At 34.0% G+C, this 26,308-nt stretch overlaps 1 pseudogene; it reads right to left on the bottom strand.

Annotated features, from left to right (window-relative positions):
• Positions 1–1,737: 1,737 nt before the first annotated feature.
• LOC149559854 (uncharacterized) lies at positions 1,738–2,689 on the bottom strand (annotated as a pseudogene).
• Between the last annotated feature and the right edge of the window lie 23,619 nt (positions 2,690–26,308).

Genomic DNA, 26,308 nt, shown 5'->3' with positions numbered 1-26,308 from the left:
ATATTTAAGAATATTGAGACTATTGACTATAATAGTATTAAAGAAAACAAATTTCCACAATCAATAATATTATATTGATATGTTTTTGGATTCGATTGTGTTAAGATTTTTACCATAAACATTTTGAATCACACAACGTGATCTGTCATCAAGATGAAGAGCAAGAGAAGAAAAACACAATGTGATTCAAAATGTTGATGGTAAAAATCTTAACACAATCGAATCTAGAAACATATCAATATAATTATAACAATATTCTTAATTTTATATATGTGAAAGAAAAAATTAAGATTTTTTAAATTTAAAACTATAAACAAATATTTTTAAAATTGCTGAATCCAATTGCAAAATCATTAAATTGTTGCATTAATAATCAATCCAAATGTGAAGTCCAACTTAATTGGATGAATGATTAAAGAATTGGCAATTAATATTTATCAAAAGATAAACAACATTCCCTATAACAAATTTCAATCAATATGATTGAAATGACCAATACGGCCATCAAATTTGAGGCCTGGCCACAAGCACACCACACCACATTGCTTTTCTTTATACTGAGAGAGAGGGTTTAGATTATCATTGAATATTTGCCATGTTTTTAAATTGGTGGATTCATTGTTTGCTATTATCATCAAACCGCGGAAAAACTGAGATTCTAATATTCCAATTAATTTTTATTTTTAATCTTGATGACATGTGAAAATTATGAGATTCTTTTATATAAAACATAAATATAAAATTAAAAATAAAACTATCTAAATTATGATCTATTTGACAGCGGTATGTATTGACATACGTAATAAAGAATGTTCTGGAGTTGATTTGTAGAATGTTATATTATTTTATAAAATATGTATATTTAAAAACTTTAAGATACGAGATGTAAATATTACTAATTTTAAATATTAAAATTTATAAGAAGTATTAAATTGTTTAAAAAGATGACACTCAATACTTATTATAAAACGTAAAATGAAAGGCATTATCATGATCAAATAGTTATGAAAAAATACTCATGATAGAAATTCCAAGACTATTAATTTTGGAGAAATGAAACTTAAGGATTGTTGAAAATATATTTTAAAAATAAAACAATTTTAAAACTTAAAATTGGAAGTGATCAATTAGAATGAAGCAAATGGGAACCTTGGTTCCCTGAATAACGCAAATATTGACTCTGTAGTCAAATAAGTTGGAAATAATTTTGAATTAATAACAAATATAAAAAATTGCTGCCCACAATCCAAACCTGTATATATACGATTTGCTATAATACTGGTATCTATGATAGTAAGGGTCAAGTTTTTCCTTTTGATAAAGAGATATTACTGATATCTATGACAGTAAGATTCCTCAGTTATTATTTGACCTATGAAACCTATCCATAAATAAGTTGAGTTCCTTTGAAACCTATCGATGCATTCCCCGTCTCCTTAAGCACCATGATATAATCAAACTTTTTAACTTCACGTTTTAAAATAAACAAATTATATTGGTTAGCCCCTGCTGGCCCAAATTTCTTATGGAAAATTTGTTTAAACGCATCTCCATTAGAAACAGAGGCCTCATTGAAACATTGCAATTACAAACCAAAACCAACAACATCACACTCTTTATTATATATAGAAAAACACAGCATACATACAATCCACAGTATGCTTCAAACCAAAAGATGGTCTACACACAACTCGTTATAAGATGAAACAACCCAAAAAATAAAATTCATTTGCTCTTTCAATGCTCTGTTTCTCCCTCTTTGTGGTTTCCAGGGAGCTTCTCTTTGATCTCTTCCGTCAACCCTTTCTTCTCGCCCCCTTCTTCCTGAGCCTTCACATGACCGTCTTCTTCTTCCTCTTTCTTGTCTCCATGAAGCTTCAACTTGTCCTTCTATCCACCCTTCTTTGTCTCCTTCTTCTTCTCTCCCTTCTCATCTTCTTCCTCATCGCTGGACTGTACACACACAACATTTCAACAGATTAGAGACCGATCCGTGTAATCATTTAACCAATAAAAGTACGTAAGGTAGGATGAATTTCAATAGAATGCAAAAAATTGAAATATTTGGTTAGGCAAAAGGTGGAACAAAATGCAACCAAATCTAAAAAGATGAAGGGATTGTGATCCGTTGGTCAAATTTTAATAGCACTTCCAAAAGCCAAATAAAAGATCACCGCTCAGTAACACAAAACCTTACGCCCTAACAAAAAGAGAGAGACCATAACAGGATAGTTGAGGGTATGGATACCGTGAACAACAGGGACTCCATAATTAATTCAGCTATTGCGTAATACAAGCACTTCAGAAGGGTTAAAAAATCGATTCAAATCCAAGCACATTGGTATTCCATCTGATCTATTCAACTTAGAAACGAAAGCATTGATGGGCAAAATAAACGTACAGAGCTTGAAGAAGAGCTCTTGCTGCGATGCAACTTTCCCATGAGTCCCCCTTCTTCTTTCTTCTCCTCGCCTTCACCATGGGATTTCCCCTCCTCCACGTGGCCGTGAGACACTGGCGCAGGGTGAGCCTCGCCTACGCCGACGTGTCCCTGCTCATGAGGAGCTACGCAAGCCACGTCTCCCTCCACGATAGCACCATGCTGCTGATGTGTCTCCTCTTCTTTCTTCTTCCCAAACAAGCCAAATAAACCGCGATCCCTATGCTCTGTTGCGTTTGAATCTGCCATTGTCAAGAAATTGAGATACTTGTCAAGAAATACAAAGACAGAAAAATATCAAGAGAGAGACGGCTGCGTAAATAGCTCAAAAAGTTACATGGAAAATGAGCGTTGAGCGAAGGCCAATTTATAGGATTTCACAAACAACTGACGCGGCTTATATGTCGATGACAAAGATAGTTATATTATAATTATGGCATGGACTATCGACTTTCCTTGTAACGCCTACATTTTGTGTTTTTTCGATGAATGAAAATAGACATATATTACTAGTTCAAGTCTTGAATTTGATGGCTGTATTGACCCTTTTTGGTGATGGAAATAGGTATAATTTACTAGTCATATGTTAGTTTTTATATATTATATATAAAATAAGTCAAGAGATATATTTGGACAAGGATAAATTTACGATTGGCATTAGAGTTTTGGTTTACATTAGCTTATAGAGTTTTTAGTTAACATTAATATCATGATCAACTTTAGGGGCATAAATAGGACTAGGGTTAAGAGGTTAGTGTTAGGGTTGAGAAATATTGTTCAGGTTAGGGTTACGATTAAAGTTTGAGCTAGGATTAATAAGATATTTTGGGTTATGACCAAGAATATGGTGTAGGTTGGGATTAGGGTAAGGATAAATTGTTAAGGATAGGGTGCAAGGTTTACAAATAGGAGAAGTATGATGGTTAGGATGAACCATAGGATAAGGATTAGGTTTAAGGTTTGTATCATGGTTAGGGTTGGTGTTTAGAGAAAAGATTAGTATGACAGTCAAGTTTACATGTAGAGTAAGGAATAGGGTAAGGGTTAGGGGTAGGGTAAGGATTAGGGTGATGGTTAGTATTAAGGTTAGGGATACATTTTAAAGGTCTGATTAATATCATTTAGGGAGTAAAGGCATGCTTAAGATTATGATTACATTTATGATTTATGATTAAGGTTAGTTTTAGAATGGTAATTATAGTTAATGCTATGGTTAGGTTTTGAGAAAGGGGAAGGAGTAAATCTATTATTAAGATAACTTTAAGGTATAGGTGAAAAATTATAGTTAGGGATTATGCTTAGATAATATATTTTTGAAATAAGGAATAGAGTTTAGATTATGATTACAATTAAATTTAGGAGTCAAAATAGAGTTTTTGGTTGCATTAGGGTTAGATTTTAATTAGAAATAGGGAAAAGGTTGTAGTTTTGATTATGATATATGAAATATTTGGCCAAAAGGTTTACTTTGCACTTAGGATAATGATAAATTATATAGTTTGGATTATGAAACTTGGATTAAAAAATATGAAATTAGAGTTTTACATATTTTATTAGATTTCCCATCTAGGAGTATATTTTTTGGTAGGACTAGGATTAGGGTTTAGTAATAGGATTTAGGGTTACAAAGGTTTAGAGATTAGGTGAAGGCTAAAACATGCATTTTATAAAAAACAATCTTAACCATGAACCTAACTTCAATTGAATTGTAACTTTAACCCTAAACTTTAATGTACTATCTTAATCCTAATAACTATATAAAATCCCAACCCTAATTTTAAGCATACTAAAAACATAATCATAACCCTAATTTATTTAATATTTTCATTTCAATAATTATTAGGGTGTTTGAGGCTGGGGTTAAGGTTTAGGATTTTCAATTCAAATTATGATTAGGATTAGGATTAGTATTAGGTCAGGTTGTATTATTATTAGGGTTATGGTTTATGATAATGATCAAGGGCTAGAGATTATACTTAAGATTATGGTTGGGTTTATTATATTTCAAACATTTTAAATTTTAATTGACAACCTTAACCACCTCACGTATACATTTATGTTATGTCTCTTCTTAAATTTTTCTACAATGGCATTATGCATAAGTTAAAATTTGAGCGTAGTGTTTTCCTAATTTTTATTTTTATGTATTTTCCTAAAATTCATGGTGCTTAGAATTAAACTCCACTTTATTTCAATCAAACACATATCTATAAATTTCTGCCCGTTAAAGTTTATTATTTTATCTATCTCACAAAATTGTTTATCTTTTTTTCTATTTTAAACATTTTTTGTAGTAATTATTAAAATCAATTATATGTATTTTCAACTATCATATATTATTTCTATTTATTTTTGAATTCTATCTAAATCATAATTTAGATAGTCTAAATAGTTATTTTAAATAATTAAAAAAAGCACAACCACTCTTTGTAATTAAATGTTCTGAATTGCTAAACTTGTTTGGTTAAAATTTTCATTTATTTCTTTTTTAAATATGAAGATAATTTTTTTATTTATTATACTTTCTATTTATTTATTTTTTATTATGAAGGTAAGTTTCTTATCTTTTAGTTCATCACTTAGTATGTTGGTTAATTGTGGTATCTTGAAGATCAAACTAATTCTAATTATATAAAAAAAATGACGTTTCAACATCTTTTTTAGGATGTTGTAGGGTCAGTAGATATCTTAGCTATCACTGAGACCCATGAGAGTCTGGGTCTCGATGGTGATCAATGGTTGTCAATCTTCAAGGATGAGGTTCACTCCTTAGGTAGTGTGTGGGGGCCTGGAGGTGGTGCCTGCCTGATTAGAGACAACCTCTTCAATGCTACTTCTATGGTCTATTTCTGACAGACATGCCAGATTTATGTGGATTCAAGTATGTCATGAAAGACACCATCATCGCAATTTTTTACTTTCCACCAGCCTCTTCACCCTATGCCATTCATAGTATCGAGGACAGTGATCCACTTATTGATATGATTGAGTGAATTTCTAGATTCAGTGCCTTGGGTAACAACATTATCTTAGGTGACTTCAATGCACAGACTAAGGAATGGCAGACCCCTCTACATGACTGAGGGATGGAATGGACCTATATTATAGAACTTGATCATGTCAGTTTGGGACTCCAACATAGTTTTGAGGATCGCCATGGACCTCTATCTATCTATGATCATCACTTTCTTTAGCTGTGTGAGTCTTCTAATCTAGTTATTTTGAATGACCTTCTTTATTTTCCTAGATCTGAGCCTTTTAGCTGTTAGCCACACTATGGGGGTGTAATGTGGTTGACTAAATTATCATTGGTGCTTCTTTCATCTCTTGCATTTGTAGCGTCACCATCACCCATCTCTTGCTTTCCTACTATTCTCTTTTGTGCCTAGCGCTTCACTTCTCCCCCCTCTCATTAGTCCCCCCTTCCCTTTATGGGGAAGGCCACTCCACACCTTCACCCACATCCCCACCCCCCTGGTTGCTTTGGATCATAACCCTAGCCATTTCCACTTCCGCTTTGCCTAGGGTGATGAGGACCTCTTTATTGTCTACCTACATCGACCCCTCTCGTCTATTATTTCTTTGAGTGTAACCATGCTTCCTCCATGTTTGATCTCTTAACTATAGCCATGTGTGAGTTGACTTTCCTTTTCATCCCCGACCACCCTATCCTTAGATAAAAGCACTAGAACAAGTGCCTTATGAACTGTTGGTTTGATGCCAACTGTAAATCCTTTCACTGTCGCTTGACTTTAACCTTTGAGACCTTCCCTTCAACTATTGTCAATTTTTGACATTCCTACCATTGGTTTCTTCATGTGAAGAAATGTGGTTAGATTGCTTCACAATACAGTTCCTTACATGATACACTTAGCCAGGACTTGAAGCTCTTTTGGCACACCTTGTTCCCATGGTATCCACCCTACCTTGCTCCATCGACTTGTGCTTCATCATCTCCCACACCACTACCCTTTATGACATCCTAGATCAACTGCCTCTTCACCTCATCTCACACCCTCACTGTGATATCTTTACTACTTCCATCATCTACGAGATTGACAGAACAATGAAATGCAGTAGAGTTGTCGATGAGTATGGTTTCTAGGTGAAACTACTCAAGCTCGATAGCTTAGTGATTGGATCCTATCTCACCACACTCTTTAATAGAGTGGTTTGTACTAGCTTTCTAAAGGCTTGGTCAAGGCACCTTATCCATCTGTTTCATAAGAAAAGGGCAATTTTTGACCCCAACAATTACAAGACCATCATGATTAGGCATACCTTTGCCAAAATTTATGCCACAACATTGAATACTATTCTTTCAGTGGAACTGATAGGCCAACGATGGGGAAAATAGTAATAAACAATTAATAATTTTATGATGAAGTTCAGTTGGTCTATACGTGTCAATCCGAGAGCGTAAGCTTGCGAAAGGTGTCCGAGTAGTATGCCATCAAGGGAAGATAGTTGTGAAATGAGGGATTGTGAATGTAACTACAACACACAGAATTAAATCTATGAAAAACTAAAGAAATCCCAGCGATAAGAACTGGCACTTCCTAGCGACAGGAACATCAGAAACAAAAACAACAAAATTAATCTGCAATAAAAGATAATTGTAACTCACAATAGATTAAAATTCATATGAAATATTATTATGCAATAAAACATAGGTATTGAATGTATAAACTAATATAACATGATTAAAACACATACCATGTAATTCTAAACTAATCAAAATACAAATAAAAGCAAGCTTAAACACACTCCATAAAAGAAAGAATCACTGGAAGTGACTTTAGAGTGGGCCCTCCTCCTTAGCTTCTTGGTGATGAAGAGATAAATTGCTTTTACATCTTAACCATGCACATGAATATAGAACTTATGATTTAAAATAACAATATTTCTGTACACTGTTGTGGTTTTCAGAACTATGTGTCTCCCAACTTCTATATCTTCTTGTTTATATAGATCCAGCTCTAAAAATTTAATAACTACTTTGTTATGCACTCTTTAAAAAGAGTGGCTATTACATAACAAAGTTATAACAAAAATCTATGGCTTGCAAAGAATAACCAATTTGCTATCATTGCTCAAACATAATGTATTTCCTTCAGAACTATGATGATGGTTTTATTATAAGCAGTGGTTTGTTATGGGCCAAGCTTACTTCCATATGCTGCCATGTGATTTGCTGGAGGTATAGGTAGAATATGTGGCTTAGAAAAAATATATATCCCATGCCAAGAATAGGCAATGCTTTGCAGCAACAATGTTGTCTTCAGTTAAAATTATTTGCAACAATATGGATTTGAAACCGTTTGTTATGGATGAGTAATTTTGATTTCCACATGAGACTATACTATCTCTTCTCCTTGGCAGCAATAACCTTGTATGCTTGGTTGCATTCTTTGCTAACCACATATGAATTTAGCTAAGCTGGACGAGTTCTATGTTGAGCTAGTAATATGGTCATAACACCAACAAAAGATAGAACAAACTTTGAAAATTGAAATCGGAACCCGTAATAGTAAACTAGAAAAATCACATTTTGAAAACAGCCTCTAACTTTTCCATCATTCACTTTCTTAAGATTCTGCCGCTTGGGATTGTAATTGGGCATGTTCTGGACAATACCCATGTCTCAGATTTTTGAGATTCATCTATATCTATCCGTGAAAGGAAATGCAAAACTATTTGTCCTTATTTTTAGTTGCTAATTATTTCGGTCGAGTTCTTTCTCAACATACTCCTTGGTCAATATTCTTGGAATAATGCTTTAAATTATTGAGGAAATAAGGAATGCTAATAAGATTCTTACATAGAAGGTGATAGGAAGAATCAAAACATATTGTCAACTTGTTAGATGAATGCAATTTCATCTATTTATTCACATATTCTATCTAATAACTATATTAAATATTACTCATAAATATTAGATCATATGCAACATAGAAGGAGAAAATAGAATAGAAAATGGAAATTGAAATGAATATGAAGGTTTATATGAATGTTAAAATATGGCATAATCTGGGACAAGAATTGCTCTCATCGAGAACTAGATAGGATGAACTATAGGGCTAGAGGTCAAGCTAGTTTTAGAGTAGATTATCAGACTATGGATCATATCTTGACCTCACAGGCAGTCATTAAGGAGGCTCATTATCACTTTACAAAAGTCTACTATTGTTTTGTGGACTTTCATAAGGTGTTTGATTTTGTACCTAGAGTAGCCCTTTTCTTAGAGGTTTAGAGACATTGGAATATCAAAGATTCTTTTGATGGCCATTATGAGACTCTATGAACGAGTCAAGGGCAGACTCAGGATTCTAGCGAGGCTCTTTGATCCTATTTGGAGCACTATTGGGTGAAGTAAGGATGCCCCCTGTCCCCCACTCTTTATGGCATCTAAATCGATGAGCTTGAGGGATTTATTAGAGAATCATCCCTTCCACATGATGGTTGTTACTTACATTAGGTTTTAGTCTCCGTCCTTCTTTTTGTAGATAATGTGATTCTTCTTGCCTCCTCACTCAAGAGCCTCCAAAGAAATCTTGACAACTTAGCCTCCTTTTGTGACTCGAGATAGCTTGTAGTTAACTTGGGGAAAACTTGGGTTATGGGATCTGAAACTTACATTTGTACTTCTGAGCCAGAAGATTGAGATCGCCTTCTCGTACACTTACCTTAGTGTCAAGTTCTTTGGTCCTAATTTTAGTTTGAGACTTGCAATTACAAACTAGAACCAACACCACCACACTCTTTATTATATATAGAAAAACACAGCATACATACAATCCACAATATGCTTCAAACCAGAAGATGGTCTACACACAACTCGTTATAAGATGAAACAACCCAAAAAATAAAATTCATTTGCTCTTTCAATGCTCTGTTTCTCCCTCTTTGTGGTTTCTAGGGAGCTTCTCTTTGATCTCTTCCTTCAACCCTTTCTTCTCGCCCCCTTCTTCCTCAGCCTTCACATGACTGTCTTCTTCTTCCTCTTTCTTGTCTCCATGAAGCTTCAACTTGTCCTTCAATCCACCCTTCTTTGTCTCCTTCTTCTTCTCTCCTTTCTCATCTTCTTCCTCATCGCTGGACTGTACACACACAGCATTTCAACAGATCAGACACTGATCCGTGTAATCATTTAACCAATAAAAGTACGTATGGTAGGATGAATTTCAATAGAATGCAAAAAATTGAAATATTTGGTTAGGCAAAAGGTGGAACAAAATGCAACCAAATCTAAAAAGATGAAGGGATTGTGATCTGTTGGTAAAATTTTAATAGCACTTCCAAAAGCCAAATAAAAGATCACCGCTCAGTAACAGGGGGATAGGGTGAGTTTCGCCTACGTGTCCCTGCTCATGAGGAGCTACACCCGCCACGTCTCCCTCGATGACAGCACCATGCTGCTGATGTGTCTCCTCGTCTTTCTTCTTCCCAAACAAGCCAAATAAACCGCGATCCCTATGCTCTGCTGCGTTTGAATCCGCCATTGTCAAGAAATTGAGATACTTGTCAAGAAATGCAAAGACAGAAAAATATCAAGATAGAGACGGCTGCGTAAATAGCTCAAAAAGTTACATGGAAAATGAGTGTTGAGCGAAGGCCAATTTATAAGATTTCACGAACAACTGACGCGGCTTGCTGGGGCCGCCATTACCATCTCAGGCTGATGCGTGGCATTTATATGTCGGTGAAATGAATGTTAACATCACGTGGATAAGACGTGAGTGAGTGGGCCCATTGAAGTAAAAGTAATGTCGACGACAAAGATAGTTATTTTATAATTATGGCATGGACTATCGACTTTCCTTGTAACGCCTACATTTTGTGTTTTTTTGGTGAATGAAAATAGACATATATTACTAGTTCAAGTGTTGAATTTGATGGCTGTATTGACCCTTTTTGGTGATGGAAATAGGCATATATTACTAGTCATATGTTAGTTTTTATATATTATATATAAAATAAGGCAAGAGATATATTTCGAGGTGTCTTGGACAAGGATATATGTCGATTGCATATATATAAGTTAGTAGCAATCTTTTTTTTTATAGTTAAATATATACTTAATCTATAATAAATTATATTATTAAATATTAAATATTTTTACCATATTTTATGATGCTCATTTCAAAATATTCCTAAAGTTCAAGGTGCTTAGAATTAAATTCCACTTTATTTCAATCAAACACATATCTATAAATTTCCTCCATTTGAAGTTTATTATTTTATCTATCTTGCAAAATTGTTTATCTTTTTTTTCTATTTTAAACATTTTTTGTAGTAATTATTAAAATCAATTATATATATTTTTAACTATCATATATTATTTCTATTTATTTTTGAATTCTATCATAATCATACATTAGATATTCTAAATAGTTATTTTAAATAATTTAAAAAAGCACAACCACTCTTTGTAATTAAATGTTTTGAATTGCTAAACTTGTTTTGTTAAAATTTTCATTTATTTCTTTTTTAATTATGAAGATAATTTTTTTCTTTATTATACCTTCTATTTACTTATTTTTAATTATGAAGGTGAGTTTCTTATGTTTGGGTTCATCACTTAGTATGTTGGTTAATTGTGGTATCTTGAAGATCAAACTAAATCTAATTCTATAAAAAAATATGATTTTCAAGGTCTTTTTTTAGGATGTTGTAGGGTCGGTTGATATCTTAGCTGTCACTCAGACCCATGAGAGTCTGGGTCTCGATGGTTATCAGTGGTTGTTAGTCTTCAAGGATGAGGTTCACTCCTCAGGTGGTGTGTGGGGTTCTCGAGGTGTTGCCTACCTGATTAGAGACAACCTCTTCAATGGTATTTCTATGGTCTATTTTTGATAGACATACCAGATTTATGTGGATTTGAGTATGCCATGATAGGCATTGTCATCATGATTTGTTACTTTCCACCAACCTCTTCACCCTATGCCATTCATATTACTGAGGACAATGATCCACTTACTAATCTGATTGAGTGTGTTTCAAAATTTAGTGCCTTGGGTAACATAGTTATCCTAGGTGACTTCAATGCACGGACTAGGGAATGGCAAACTGCTATACATGACCAAGGCATAGACTAGACCTATATGACAAAACTTGATTATGGCAGTTTGGGGCTCTAGCATATTTTTGAGGATTGCCATGGACCTTTACTTATCTATGGTCATCACCTCCTTTACTTGTGTGAATCTTCTGACCTAGTTATTTTGAACGACCTTCTTTGCTTTCCTAGATCTGAGCTTTTTACCTATTAGCCACACTATGGGAGTTTAGTGTGGTTGACTACATTATCATTGGTGCTTCTTTCATCTCTTGCATCTGTGGCGTCACCATCACCCATCTCTCGCTTGCCTACTATTCTCTTTTGTGCCTAGCACTTCACTTCTCGCCCCTCTCGTCAGTCACCCCTTCCCTTTACAGGGAAGGCTGCTCCACACCTTCACACACATCCCTACCTCCTTGACTACTTTGGATCACAACCCTAGCAATTTCCACTTTTTCTTTTCCTAGGGTGATGGGGACTTCTTCATTTTCAACCTACATTGACTCCTCTCACCTATTATTTCTTTGAGTGTAACCATGCTTCCTCCATGTTCGATGTCTTAACTACAACCATGTGGGAGTCGACTTTCTTTCCCATCCCCCACCGCCCTATCCTTAGATCAAAGCACTAGAACATGTGCCCTATGAACCATTGGTTTGATGCCAACTATAAATCCTTTCACCATCACTTGACTTTTAACCTTTGAGACCTCTCCTTCAACTATTGTCAATTTTTTACATTCCTACCATTGGTTTCTTCATGTGAAGAAATGTACTTACATTGCTTCATAGTGCAGTTCCTTACACGATATGCTTAGCCAGGACTCAAAGCTCTTTTGGTGCACCTTGTTCCCATGGTATCCGCCCCTACCTTGCTCCATCGACCCATGCTTCGTCATCTCCCACACCACCACCCTTTACGGCAATCTAGGTCAGCCACCTCTTCACCTCATCTCACCCTCTCACTGTCATATCTTTACTGCTTCCATCATCTACAAGACCATTAGAATGATGAAATGTAGTAGAGTTGTCGATGAGTATGGCTTGTAGACAAAACTACTCAAGCTCAGTAGCTCAGTAATTGGCTCTTATCTCACCAAACTCTTTAATAGAGTGGTTTGTATTGGCTTTCTGGAGGCTTGGTCAAGGCACATGATCCATTTGATTCATAAGATGAGGCCAAATTTTGACCCCAATAATTACAAGATCATTGTGATTGGGCATACCTTTTCTAGACTTTGTGCCACAACATTCAATATTATTCTTTTAGGGGAATAGATAGGATGAACTGTAGGGCTAGAGGTCAAGCTAGTTTTAAACTAGATTATCAAACTATGGATCATATCTTGACCTCATGGGCGGTGCAAGGTTTACAAATAGGAGAAGCATGATGGTTAGGATAAATCATAGGATAAGGATTAGGATTAAGGCTTGTATCATGTTTAGGGTTGGTGTTTAGAGAAAATATTAGTATGACAGTCAAGGTTACATGTCGAGTAAGGAATAGGGTTAGGGGTAGGGGTAGGGTAAGGATTAGGGTTATGGTTAGTATTAAGGTTAGGGATACATTTTAAAGGTATGATTAATATCATTTAGGGAGCAAAGGCATGCTTAAGATTATGATTACATTTATGATTTATGATTAAGGTTAGTTTTAGAATGGTAATTATAGTTAATTCTATGGTTAGGTTTTGAGAAAAGGGAAGGAGTAAATCTATTATTAAGATAACTTTAAGGTGTAGGTTAAAAATTATAGTTTGGGATGATGCTTAGATTATATATTTTTGAACTAAGGAATAGAGTTTAGATTGTGATTACAATTAAATTTAGGAGTCAAAATAGAGTTTTGGTTTGCATTAGGGTTAGATTATAATTAGAAATAGGGAAAAGCTTGTAGTTTTGATTATGATATATGAAATATTTGGCCAAAAGGTCTACTTTGCACTTAGGATAATGATAAATTATATAGTTTTGATTATGAAAGGATAAAAAAATAAAATTAGAGTTTTAAATTTTTTATTAGATTTCCCGTCTAGGACTATATTTTATGGTAGGACTAAGATTAGGGTTTAGTATATAGGATTTAGGGTTACTAAGATTTAGAGCTCAGGTGAAGGCTAAAACATGCATTTTATCAAAACAATGTTGACCATGAACCTAACTTCAATTGAATTGTAACTTTAACCCTAAACTTTAATGTACTATCTTAATCCTAATAAATATATAAAATCTCAACCCTAATTTTAAGCATAATAAAAACATAATCATAACCAAAATTTATCTAATATTTTCATTACAATAATTATTAGGGTGTTTGAGCCTAGGATTAAGGTTTAGGGTTTTCAATTCAAATTATGATTATGATTAGGATTAGTATTAGGTAAGGTTGTATTATTATTAGGGTTATGGTTTATGATAATGATCAAGGCCTAGAGATTATAATTAAGATTATGGTTGGGTTTATTACATATCAAACATTTTAAATTTTAATTGACAACCTTAACAACCTCACGTATACATTTATGTAATGCCTCTTCTTACTTTTTTCTACAATGGCATATGCATAAGTTAAAAATTGTGCGTAGTGTTTTCCCAATTTTTATTTTTATGTATTTTCCTAAAATTCACGGTGCTTAGAATTAAACTCCAGTTTATTTCAATCAAACAGATATCTATAAATTTCCCCAAATTAAAGTTTATTGTTTTATCTATCTTGCAAAATTGTTTATCTTTTTTTCTATTTTTAACATTTTTGGTAGTAGTTATTACAATAAATTATATGTATTTTCAACTATCATATATTATTTCTATTTATTTTTGAATTCTATCTAAATCATACTTTAGATATTCTAAATAGTTATTTTAAATAATTAGAAAAAGCACAACCACTCTTTGTAATTAAATGTTTTGAATTGCTAAACTTGTTTTGTTAAAACTTTCATTTATTTCTTTTTTAATTATGAAGATAATATTTTTCTTTATTATGATTTCTATTTATTTATTTTTAATTATGAAGGTAAGTTTCTTATGTTTGGGTTCATTACTTAGTATGTTGGTTAATTGTGGTATCTTGAAGATCAAACTAATTCTAATTCTATAAAAAATATGACATTTCAAGGTCTTTTTTAGGATGTTGTAGGGTCGGTAGATATCTTATCTATCACTGAGACCCATGAGAGTTTGGGTCTCAATGGTTATCAATGGTTGTCAGTCTTCAGGGATGAGGTTCACTCCTCAGGTGGTGTGTGGGGGTCTGGAGGTGTTGCCTGCCTGATTAGAGACAACCTCTTCAATGCTACTTCTATGGTCTATTTCTGAAAGACATGCCAGATTTATGTGGATTCAAGTATGCCATAATAGATACTGTCATCATGATTTGTTACTTTCCACTAGCCTCTTCGCCCTATGCCATTCGCAGTACCAAGAACAGTGATCCACTTATTGATCTGATTGAGTGCATTTCTAGATTCGGTGCCTTGGGTAACAACATTATCTTAGGTGACTTCAATGCATAGACTAGGGAATGGCAGACGACTATACATGATTGAGGCATGGACTAGACCTATATTATAGAACTTGATCATGTCAGTTTGGGACTCCAAAATATCTTTGACGATCGCCATGGACCTTCATCTATCTATGGTCATCACCTCCTTTAGCTGTGTGAGTCTTCTGATCTAGTTATTTTGAACAAACTTCTTTATTTTCCTAGATTTGAGCCTTTTACCTATTAGTCACACTATGGGGGTGTAGTGTGGTTGACTACATTATCATTGGTGCTTCTTTCATCTCTTACATCTGTAGCATCACTATCATCCATCTCTTGCTTTCCTACTATTCTCTTTTGTGCCTAGTGCTTCACTTCTCCCCCCTCTCATTGGTCCCATTTCCCTTTATGGGGAAGGTCACTCCACACCTTCACCCATATCCCCACCCCCCTGGCTACTTTGGATCATAGCCCTAGCCATTTCCACTTCTGCTTTGCCTAAGGTGACGGGGACCTCTTCATTTTCCACCTGCATCAACTCCTCTCGTCTATTATTTCTTTGAGTGTAACCATGATTCCTCCATGTTTGATCTTTTAACTATAGCCATGTGGGAGTTGACTTTCCTTTCCATCCCCCACTGCCCCATCCTTAGATCAAAGCACTAGAACAAGTGCCTTATGAACTATTGGTGAAGAAATGTGCTTACATTGCTTCATAGTGCAGCTCCTTACACAATACGCTTAGCCAGGACCCGAAGCTCTTTTGGCACACCTTGTTCCCATGGTATCCACCCTACCCTGCTCCATCGACCTATGCTTCATCATCTCCCGCACCACCACCCTTTACAACATCCTAGATCAACTGCCTCTTCACCTCATCTCACACCCTCACTAGATATCTTTACTACTTCCATCATCTACGAGATCGTTAGAATGGTTAAATGCAGTAGAGTTGTCGATGAGTATGGTTTCTAGGAAAAAATACTCAAGCCCGATAGCTCAGTGATTGGCTCCTATCTAACCACACTCTTTAATAGAGTGGTTTGTACTAGCTTTTCGAAGGCTTGGTCAAGGCACGTGATCCATCTGTTTTATAAGACAAGGCTGAATTTTGACCCCAACAATTACAAGACCATCATGATTGGACATACTTTTGCCAAAATTTATGCGAGAACATTGAATACTATTCTTTTAGGGGAACTGATAGGCCAATGATGGGGAAAATAATAATAAATAATTAATAATTTTATGATGAAGTTTGGCTGGTCTATACGTGTCAATCTGAGAGTGTAAGCTTGCGAAAGGTGTTTGAGCAGTATGCCATCAAGGGATGATAGTTGTGAAATGAGGGATTATGAATGCAACTACAACACATAGAATTAAATCTATGAAAAACTAAAGAAATGCCAGCAACAGGAACTGTCACTTCCTGGCGACAGGAACATCAGAAACAAAAACAACAAAATTAATCTGCAATAAAAGATAACTATAACTCACAATAGATCAAATTCATATGAAATATTATTATGCAATAAAACATAGGTATTGAATGTATAAACTAATATAACATGGTTAAAACACATATCATGTAATTCTAAACTGATCAAAATACAAATAAAAAAAGCTTAAAAACACTCCATAAAAGAAAGAATCACCAAGTGACTTTAGAGTGGGCCCTCCTCCTCAGCTTCTTGGTGATGAAGAGACAAATTGCTTTTACAGCTTCTTAACCATGCACATGAATATAGAACTTATGATTTAAAATAATAATATTTCTGTACACTGTTGTGTGCTTTTCAGAGCTATATGTGTCTCCCTACTTCGATCTCCTGTTCTTTATAAAGATCCAGATCTAAAAATTTAATACGTACTTTGTTATGCACTCTATAAAGGGAGTGGCTATTACATAATAGAGTTATAAAAAAAATCTATGGCTTGCAAAGAATAACCAATTTGCTATCATTGCTCGAATAGAATGTATTTCCTTCATTCACATTTGCTGAACCACAGTGATGGTTTTATTATAAGCAATGATAGTGGTTTGTTACAGGCCAAGCTTACTTCCATATGCTGCCATGTGATTTGTTGTAGGTATAGGTAGAATTTGTGGCTTAGAACAAAAATATATCCCATGCCAAGAATAGGCAATGCTTTGTAGCAACAATGTTGTCTTCAGCAAAAATCATTTACAACAATATGGATTTGAAATAGTTTATTATGGATGAGTGATTTTGATTTCCACATGAGACTATACTATCTCTTCTCCGTGGTAGCAATAACCTTTTATGCTTGGTTGGATTCTTTGCTATCCATGTAAGTATTTAGCTAAGCTAGAGGAGTTCTATGTTGAGTTAGTAATATGGTCATAACAACAACAAAAGATAGAACAAACTTTGAAAATTGAAATATGAAACCATAATAGTAAACTAGAAAATTCACGTTTTGAAAACAACCTCTAACTTTTCCATCATTCACTTTCTAAAGATTCTGCCACATGGGATTGTAATTAGGCATGTTCTGGACAATACCCATGTCTCAGATTTTTGAGATTCATCTATATCTGTTCGTGAAAGGAAATGAAAAACTATTTATCCTTATTTTTAGTTGCTAATTATTTTGGTAAAGTTCTTTCTCAACATAATCCTTGGTCAATATTCTGGGAATAATGCTTTAAATTGTTGAGGAAATAAGGAATGTTAATAAGATTCTTACATAGAAGGTGATAGGAAGAATCATAACATATTATCAACTTGTTAGATAAATACAATTTCATCTATTTATTCACATATTCTATCTAATAACTATATTAAATATTACTCATAAATATTAGATTATATGCAACATAGAAGGAGGAAATAGAATAAAAAATGGAAATTGAAATGAATATGAAGGTTTATACGAAGGTTAAAATATGGCATAATCTGGGACATAAATTGCTCTCATCAGGAACTAGATAGGATGAGCTGTAGGGCTAGAGGTCAAGTTGGTTTTAGAGAAGATTATCAGACTATGGATGATATCTTGACCTCACGGGTAGTCATTAAGGTGGCTCATTATCACTTTGCAAAAGTCTACTATTATTTTGTGGACTTTCATAAGATGTTTGATTTTGTACCTAGAGTAGCCCTTTTTTCAGAGGTTTAGAGACATTGGAATATCAAATATTCTTTTGATGGCCATTATGAGACTCTATGAGTAAGTCGAGGGCAGACTTAGGACTCTAGCGAGGCTCTTTGATCCTATTTGGAGCACTATTGGGGTGAAGTAAGGGTGCCCCCTCTCCCCCACTCTTTATGACATCTACATCGATGAACTTGAGGGATTTATTAGAGAATCATCCCTTCCACATGATGGTTGTTACTTACATTAGGTTTTAGTCTCCATCCTTCTTTTTGTAGATAATGTGATTCTTCTTGCCTACGCACTCAAAAGCCTCCAGAGAAATTTGGACAACTTAGCCTCCTTTTGTGACTCGAGATAGTTTGTGGTTAACTTGGGGAAGACTTGGGTCATGGTCTTCAATTGCTTGAAGATCTCACACTTACATTGCTACTTATGAGCCAGGAGATTGAGATTGCCTCCTCGTACACTTACCTTAGGGTCAAGTTCTTCGATCCTTGTTTTAGTTTGAGACCCACTATTCATCCCAGGATCAGTAAAGGGATGGGTTCCCTTGCCATGATTGAGACATAGTGCTTCAAACACCATTTCCAAGACACCTTGTCCAAGTTGTCCCTGCTGGACTCTTTGGTCAGACCTACTGTTCTATATGGTTCAATTGTTTGGGGACCATCATTGCTTGATTCATATTGGGCCTCCATTGAGCGTATTCAAACTCTCTTCCTTTGGCGGATTATCAGTTGTCATCGCTCTATCACCCACAGTATCATTTTGGTTGAGTTCAGAGCTCATCCCTTTAGGTTGGGGGCTATTTTTGACCTTATAAAGTTTCTCCACCATCTTGGTTGCTTTGCAGACTCCACTAATGGCTGGGACAGATATTCTTACCTTGCATACTACTCCTCAGTTACACTTGCCAAATCTAACACCTCTTCTAGAGCTTGCTACTGGTATGCCCAGGCCACATCACTTTTGAGCTCCATCAAGATAGACATTGATCGCTTGCCCCCATTTCAATTCTCATTAAACGTTCCTTCTCATCTTCTCCCTTCCAAATAGGAGTTGAATGAGCAGGTCAAACTTGACATCTATAGACAGTACCTTGTTACGACTTCAACTAACCCATCTAGAGGGTTAAGTCTGAGGATGGTTTTCTATGTTAATCACTTTCTAGACACACAAGATGTGATTATTTCTTGAACCATATAGGTGATCCCACAATAATGGGTTCCACTTTTTGACCAATTTTGACACTGAAATCAATATTTTTGCAACAAACGTGACGTTCAAGTGACTATATCTCCAAAAGTATAAATAATTTCAAGATGACATAAACTAGTGATTTTGAGTACTTTGTTCTTACTTTGTAACCATATTTTTTAATCTTAAAAAAAAAATTTATTTATGTCAATTTTTTTTATCTCCTCCAAAAAGTGGTACATAATAACATTCAATATTTTAAAAAGTGACAGTCCATTTGACACACATAACTTTTTTTCTAGAAATGATAATGGAGTAATTCTTTCGGCATTGGATTTGTAACATCAATATCCAGTGTCTGCATTTGGTTTGATTTATTTTTGATGAATATTGTATAGTTTATGAAGTTTTGAAGTGACATGAACCGTAATTCAGACATATGTTCCATTTGACACAGATAATTTGAAGTCAATTTATCATAAACCATTTTTTTTTTTTTTTGAATAGAAATGTATCTCAATAAGGTAGTGCCTCCATATTTTTCAAAATTTTTTTGACCTAATTTACTAATTTTCTCGAGGTGTCAAAGTCGGTTGATGTTCAATCGGTAATGAACCTATAATGAGTTAAACTCATATTTGAAAGTCTTAATGATTAAATTATGTAATAAAATTATAGTCATTGGAAAGCTTGCTTCGAGCAGCACATTTTGAAATTTTTTATTTTACAGTAGGAGATCATTCTCCTAAAATTATGGCAGTCAAAAGAGCAAAAAAAAAGAAAAAAGAAAAAAAGGTTAAATTTTTTGTGATTTTGCATGTTTGTGCGAACATGGCGTTTGCGCGAACACGTTTACCATGTTCGCGGGAACGTATGTTCGTGCGAACATACAAATCATGTTTGCGCGAACATATATATCAGATATGTTCGCACGAACATACGAAATATATTTGCGTAAACTCAATTTCTCATTTTGCAATTTTTTTCATTTTTGTTCATCCCACTAAAGTGGAACCCATTATTGTGGGTTCACCCATATATTTATCTCAAAGTTGGTGTCATGCCCTTCAGTTTGCATTAGGATATTTTAGGATTGGTTCCCACCATCTATGGGCCCAGACAGACCACTACATTGATAGAGAGGACCAGATTTGCAGGCTATGCACATTGAACGAGATTGAGACTAAGTTACACTTAATTTTCCATTCCCCTATTTATTATGAGATTAGAGGGAGATTTTATTTTTTATTCAGAGAGTGCAATGCATTGACCTCCTTCTTTAGTTACAAGATCAGAGATGTTTGGCACTTTATCTCTGGGGAGGCGATGCAACTTCGTGACCACACCCTACAGCTTCTATTCCCCCTAAAGAAGGCCACAAGGTAGCTCATTACAAACTTCTTTTTGCCCTTGCCCTTTGGGCGGGGTGTGAAGTGGCCCTTGGATAGCTCCACCACTGTTCACTCCAGATCCGTGCAACCCTGCATGGCTTATCTTCATCTTCATCAGTGTTAGCCCACTAACAGTTCTCAAAGACAATTACATGCTCTCCCTTAGATGGGTCTATATCCTTCAGGAAGAACCCTTAGTCTATGTCTTGTATCTGGTTTTCTTTTCTCCTTTATTTTGCTTTTCGGACCCCTATCTGGGGGTCTACTAGTTCTTTGCTTCTTGTTCTATAAGTTTTCAGTCCCATAGACTCTTGTTGGTCTCCCGCTAGACATTAATAAATTTATCTTATCTTATATAACTTATCTATTTTGATTGTATTTTTCTATAATTTTCATTTACAAAAGTTTTTTAATTAAAACATTTAAAAATGAACTTCAAAATGTAACCTTACTTATTATTTTCTCATTATTTCATCTTTAATTTTTTATTTAACATTTATACTTTCCAATTTTAAAATAAATTCTATTATTCTTTAAAATCTAAAATAGAATATTTCAGTTGTAACTGAACATAGATTTGTTTTATGCTTTACTACTAAGGCTTGTCTTATTTTTTATTGTCTTGCAGTATTTTCATTGTGAATTTAAAAAATAATAATAATAAATAATTTAAAAAAAAAAATCCACTTCTATTATTGTTTAAATAGTAGGAAGAAAAAGAAAAAAGAAAAAGGAAACAACAAATCTATATAAACAATAATATATGACTAATCAATCTTCATAAATGTATATCTATTTAAAATATTCTTCTAAATAGATGAATATAAAATTGAATTTTCAACTTCCATTACTAAACTACATTAAAAAAAAAATGAGATTATTGATATGGATATTTCAAATCAAAATATTATCTTAAAAATAATGAAATTTATTTTCTTATTAAATTTTAATGGAAACTTAGAAACAAGGTCATGGTGATCTTTTATGATGAGATAAATTTCAATAAAGCAAATAAAAAAATGAAGAGGATTGAAGATTTACCTTGGGGTCCCATGGAGGGGGCTTGGGCTCTATATTTAAGGAGTTGGAGGTCCCATGATAATATTTTGTGGGGGGCTAAAGCTTAATTTGGAATCTTTTCCTATTAACTAGGAGCCCCTACTTTTTAGTTGAGCAAATGGAAAAGGGGGGAGAGGGGGGGCGGAGGGGGGGGGGGGGGTTGGGTGGTTGGGGGGCTGGAAATAGCGCCTATTGTTTAGGGAAGAATTCTGCCACTTGGCAAGGACCTACCCTTCATTTTCCCTCCAAATTGAAATCACCCTACCAAAACTTCTAAAAACAATAATTTATATTTCTTTAATATTTTCTTCAATTTAGGAGTTTTATTTTTTAAAGCAGAATGCCCATGGGACTGCTTCCCTTTAAATGTTCCTAAAAAAGCTCAGCAGTACCCACTCTATTTTTAAGCAAGCAGGTGCCCATGGGACCCCAACTTTAGTCCCTCTTATCCCAATTTCTTTGCAAAGCAGAGAAAGGTTGGTAATAGAGGATGGTTGAAAAGCTGACCAAATTTCATAAGGAGTCAGGATGATTGGTATGCGTTCCATGCTCTACGGAATGAGCTCCACGTGTTATCAGAGAATCTGACGCGTATGTGTTTCAAATACTTGAAGAAAGTTATTAGAAGTATGGCATTACAGATAACCCCACTTTACCGATTTAATAATGGAAGTTTGTCAATTGAAAATTTAAATTATGACACATTGAATTTAGTCAAGGCCCTTTGGTACGAGCGTTTAGCCAACTTAAATTATGACAGATTGAATTTAGCAAATTTGAAATATAAGGCATTGAATTTTGTTTAATTGTAATTTTTTTGAGATTTTATACTGTATCTAATTAGTACTACTAGCAATTGGAGCCTATAAGTTGAAGAGTAATGCAGATTTCTAATGTCACAAGTCTGATTTATTTTTATTCACTTGTAATCTAAAATGTCATGGAACTCATGCAGTTAGATTTTTCTCTTCTATTGACTTTTAGTCTACAACTTCTTGGAACTCAACTTATTTGCTTTTTGTTTTGGATATTTTTAAAACTTATTTTAATTTTAATTTGTTTCAGATCTATCTTCTACTTTCCACCTTTGTTTGCTACAAGTGTCGGTTCTTCAACCAAGTTGTCATTAGAGGAGTCTACATGTTGTCAGTAGATAGAGATTAACATTACTTCCATTAATAACAAAATTATATAATTAGTAATTAGTAAATAACTTAGTTAGAGGATAGAAAGAGATTTGTACAATGAAGAAAAACAAGATTTCCATCAAGTTTTCTCATGAGAAAGTGTTTTCCTTCTAAGATTCAAGTTTCTAAATTCTTATTGATGAATATGTTTATTTTTAGAAGAATGTTGTAAGTGTACTAACACTATTTCTAATTTTTATTATTTCCAAATTACATTTTTAATGCATATGTATATGACATTTAAAAGACAAATCTCCATTTCGCTTATGCTCTCACATCCTCTCTCCTTGTGACACTTGTCACAATGCTATGGATTTGAGAAAGCACAATCCATGTGCTTCCCTCTCCTTGCATCCTAGCCCTCCCTCACCTTCTCTCAACTATGCATCTTGGCCCTCCAATACACTACCCTTTTTCCTATAAAATGAACCCCTCTCCCTTCACATTTATAGCCACACTTGAAGCTAAAGTTATAATCATCTTTTGAAGAAAAAAGTCATCAAATACACCCTTACCATGCTCAAATTCACACTCATTTTATAGTCAATCTCCTGTCCATTGAGGGCTTGAGGCACACTTGAGCACACATCTCCACACACTTGAGCACACATCTCAATCACTTGGACAAATCCTCTTCATCATTGGAGTTACTCAAAGGAGTGAGGCTTGCATTTCCTTTAAATAAGTATTTTTGGTTTGATGTTGCAAATTAAGGATTATGAGATGTGTGTTCATCACTCATTAAATTTTCCTTCTGTGAGATATTTTGTGTAGAATATGGGATTTAAAGAGAAGTATACATTTTTTTAATTTGTGCTCTTGTAAAGTATAGGTCCATTTTATAAGAATGTGATTTGCATAGTTCTAATTAATAGATGTTTTTGTCTACACTCATAGTGGTGTTTGTCTTCATTGGATAACATAACTAGAAATAATGCTCACAAAATTTAGCTTTGTAAAGCTTCTCTATAGTGTGATCATCACTTAGGTCTATTGTGACATGATTACATTGATTTGAACTATGAGTCACAATGAGAGTGAATGAGCTACCTGATGAAGTTATGATATTGGAATGAGTTTTTCTTATCTTGTGATATGCTTCTATTGAGTCAAAAATGTTATTCTTGTGTAATTGATTCAAATGTGTTATCTTTCATTGGCTTTAATTGGTTGTGTTACTTTCTTGCTAAACTATGAATGAAAATTTCTTATTATATTATTGAAAATGTGTACACAATTCCATTATTCTCCTCTTATTTTTTCTTGTTTAGTCTTCCTCGATATCGGGTTGGGGGTCTTTCATGTTAGGAAAGATTCCAGGGAAACTTAATAGCTTTGTGGTAGGTTGGTAAAGTAGTCCTACAATATTCTTGCTCTTATGTTCTTAGACAGGTTCTGGAGCTTTTGTCAAAAAGGCTGACATAATCGATACATCTTGGTATTCTAGTAACTAAATTACAATTTCTTTTAGATTCAAGCATTTATGTATTTGTATCATTTTTGTTAAATTTAATGATAATTAATCAACTAATGTTGATGGTCAATATTTAAATGACTTCAACTCTCCTTCACTTCCCATATTATGGGGATTGCTAATGTGGAATTGGTTTTACAGGGGCAGTTCTTATCAAGAAGTTGTAGAAATGAGAATGAAAATGACAGATGTATAATACTCTTGAAAATTAGGCATGTACACCAAATACATTTTATGCATAAAAAACACATCCAAATAAGTGAACTTTGAAATTAAAATATATTAGGGAAGAAGTTGTGGGCATGCAAAATGTACAAAGATTGAAGAAAGCTAATGTTGCAATGCAACTTTCCCTTGAGTCCCCTTTCCTCTTTCTTCTCCTCACCTTCGCCCTGGGATTTCCCCTCCTCCACATGGCCATGACACACTAGTGCAGGGTGAATCTTGCCTACATGGCCATGAAATATAGGAGCAAGATGAGCCTCGATGATGTGGCAATACATAGGGTGAGGCTTGCCTCCATCGAGGTGGCCATGAGAAAGAGAGGTAGCATGTGGAGCTATGGATACCATGTGTTCCTCCATAGGACCACCATGTTGCAGATGTGTCTCCTCTTCTTTATTCTTCCCAAACAAGCTGAAAAGCCGACAATCCTGATGCTCTGGTGCATTTGAATTTTCCATTACAAGAGAAAAGAGAGAGACTATGTGAATAGATACAAATACCACCAAAATGAAGAAATAAGAATATTGAGAGATGCGATATAGTTTTAAGTGAGAGAGACTTGAATATGTAAATAGTGGGGAGTGATAGGACAATTTATAGGATTTCACAAACGATGTGGTTATGACACATCTTGATGAAGCCGCCACAGTAATATTCGACAAACACATGACATTTACAAGCCAATGAAATGAATTTCTAACATCCTGTGGATAAGATGTGGGAAGGCCCACCAAAATAAAGTAATTACGACAATATAGGACAATTGAAAAACGAATTGGTTGTATAGTTGAATTTATTAATAGTTTAGAAACTATAAAACTATTATATTATAATTTTAATTTAATACTAAATAATACTAAAATTTCCATTATGTCTATTGGATAGACATTTCTATTTAAAAATGTGGCAACATTTCATAACAAAAAAATCACATAATGGGAGGGTTTACGTAGATGCACTCCGAGCTCTATGTAACACACTCCAAGATTTATGGAAAGTGTTTTAGTTACTCAGTTATTTAGATGTTGCCCACTGCCAACAATAAAGAAAATTTGGGGGGTCTTTATTGGACCTCATGCTGAAATTTGATCGTTACCCCTAGCACCAACTTTCATTTGATATTTTAAGAAAAGAATAGCTTTATTAAAAGAAATATATTCTACTTTTTAATAATTCTGTATACTTTATCAATTATAGTATACATGTTAAAATTATGTATACTTATATCAATTATAGTATACATATTGAATGTGGGAACAAATATGTTTTCATTTCTAATAAAGCAATGTGAATAATATAGTTATTAATTTTTAAAATATACATGAAATTAAATTTTAAAATGATAAGAAATTTATAATAAATAAAAAATTAAAAAAACATAGTAAAAAATTATTATATAAGGATGACAATTTTATTATTATCAGTTTTCTTATAATTTTGTTTCAATTTACATTTCATTATAGGAATTAACACTTAAGATTGCTTGTAAATGTTAAAGAATCCTTAGTTTTCTTAGTTAAAGGAACATTAAACATTTTTGAGAGTGTAATTTATGAAGTCTAATCATTAATTGTTATCAAAGTGAGTATCCCAAGCTAAATTTTCATGAATATACTTTTTATAGTACACAAAATGGTGCTGAGATTGGGGTTGGAGCCTCAATCT

Source organism: Cupressus sempervirens, chromosome 4, assembly GCF_028749045.1.
Source record: "Cupressus sempervirens isolate cs-2001-9-10 chromosome 4, ASM2874904v1, whole genome shotgun sequence".
NCBI lineage: Eukaryota > Viridiplantae > Streptophyta > Pinopsida > Cupressales > Cupressaceae > Cupressus > Cupressus sempervirens.
The sequence above is the reverse complement of the archived record's forward strand: the minus strand, read 5'-3'. Positions and strand labels throughout refer to the sequence as shown.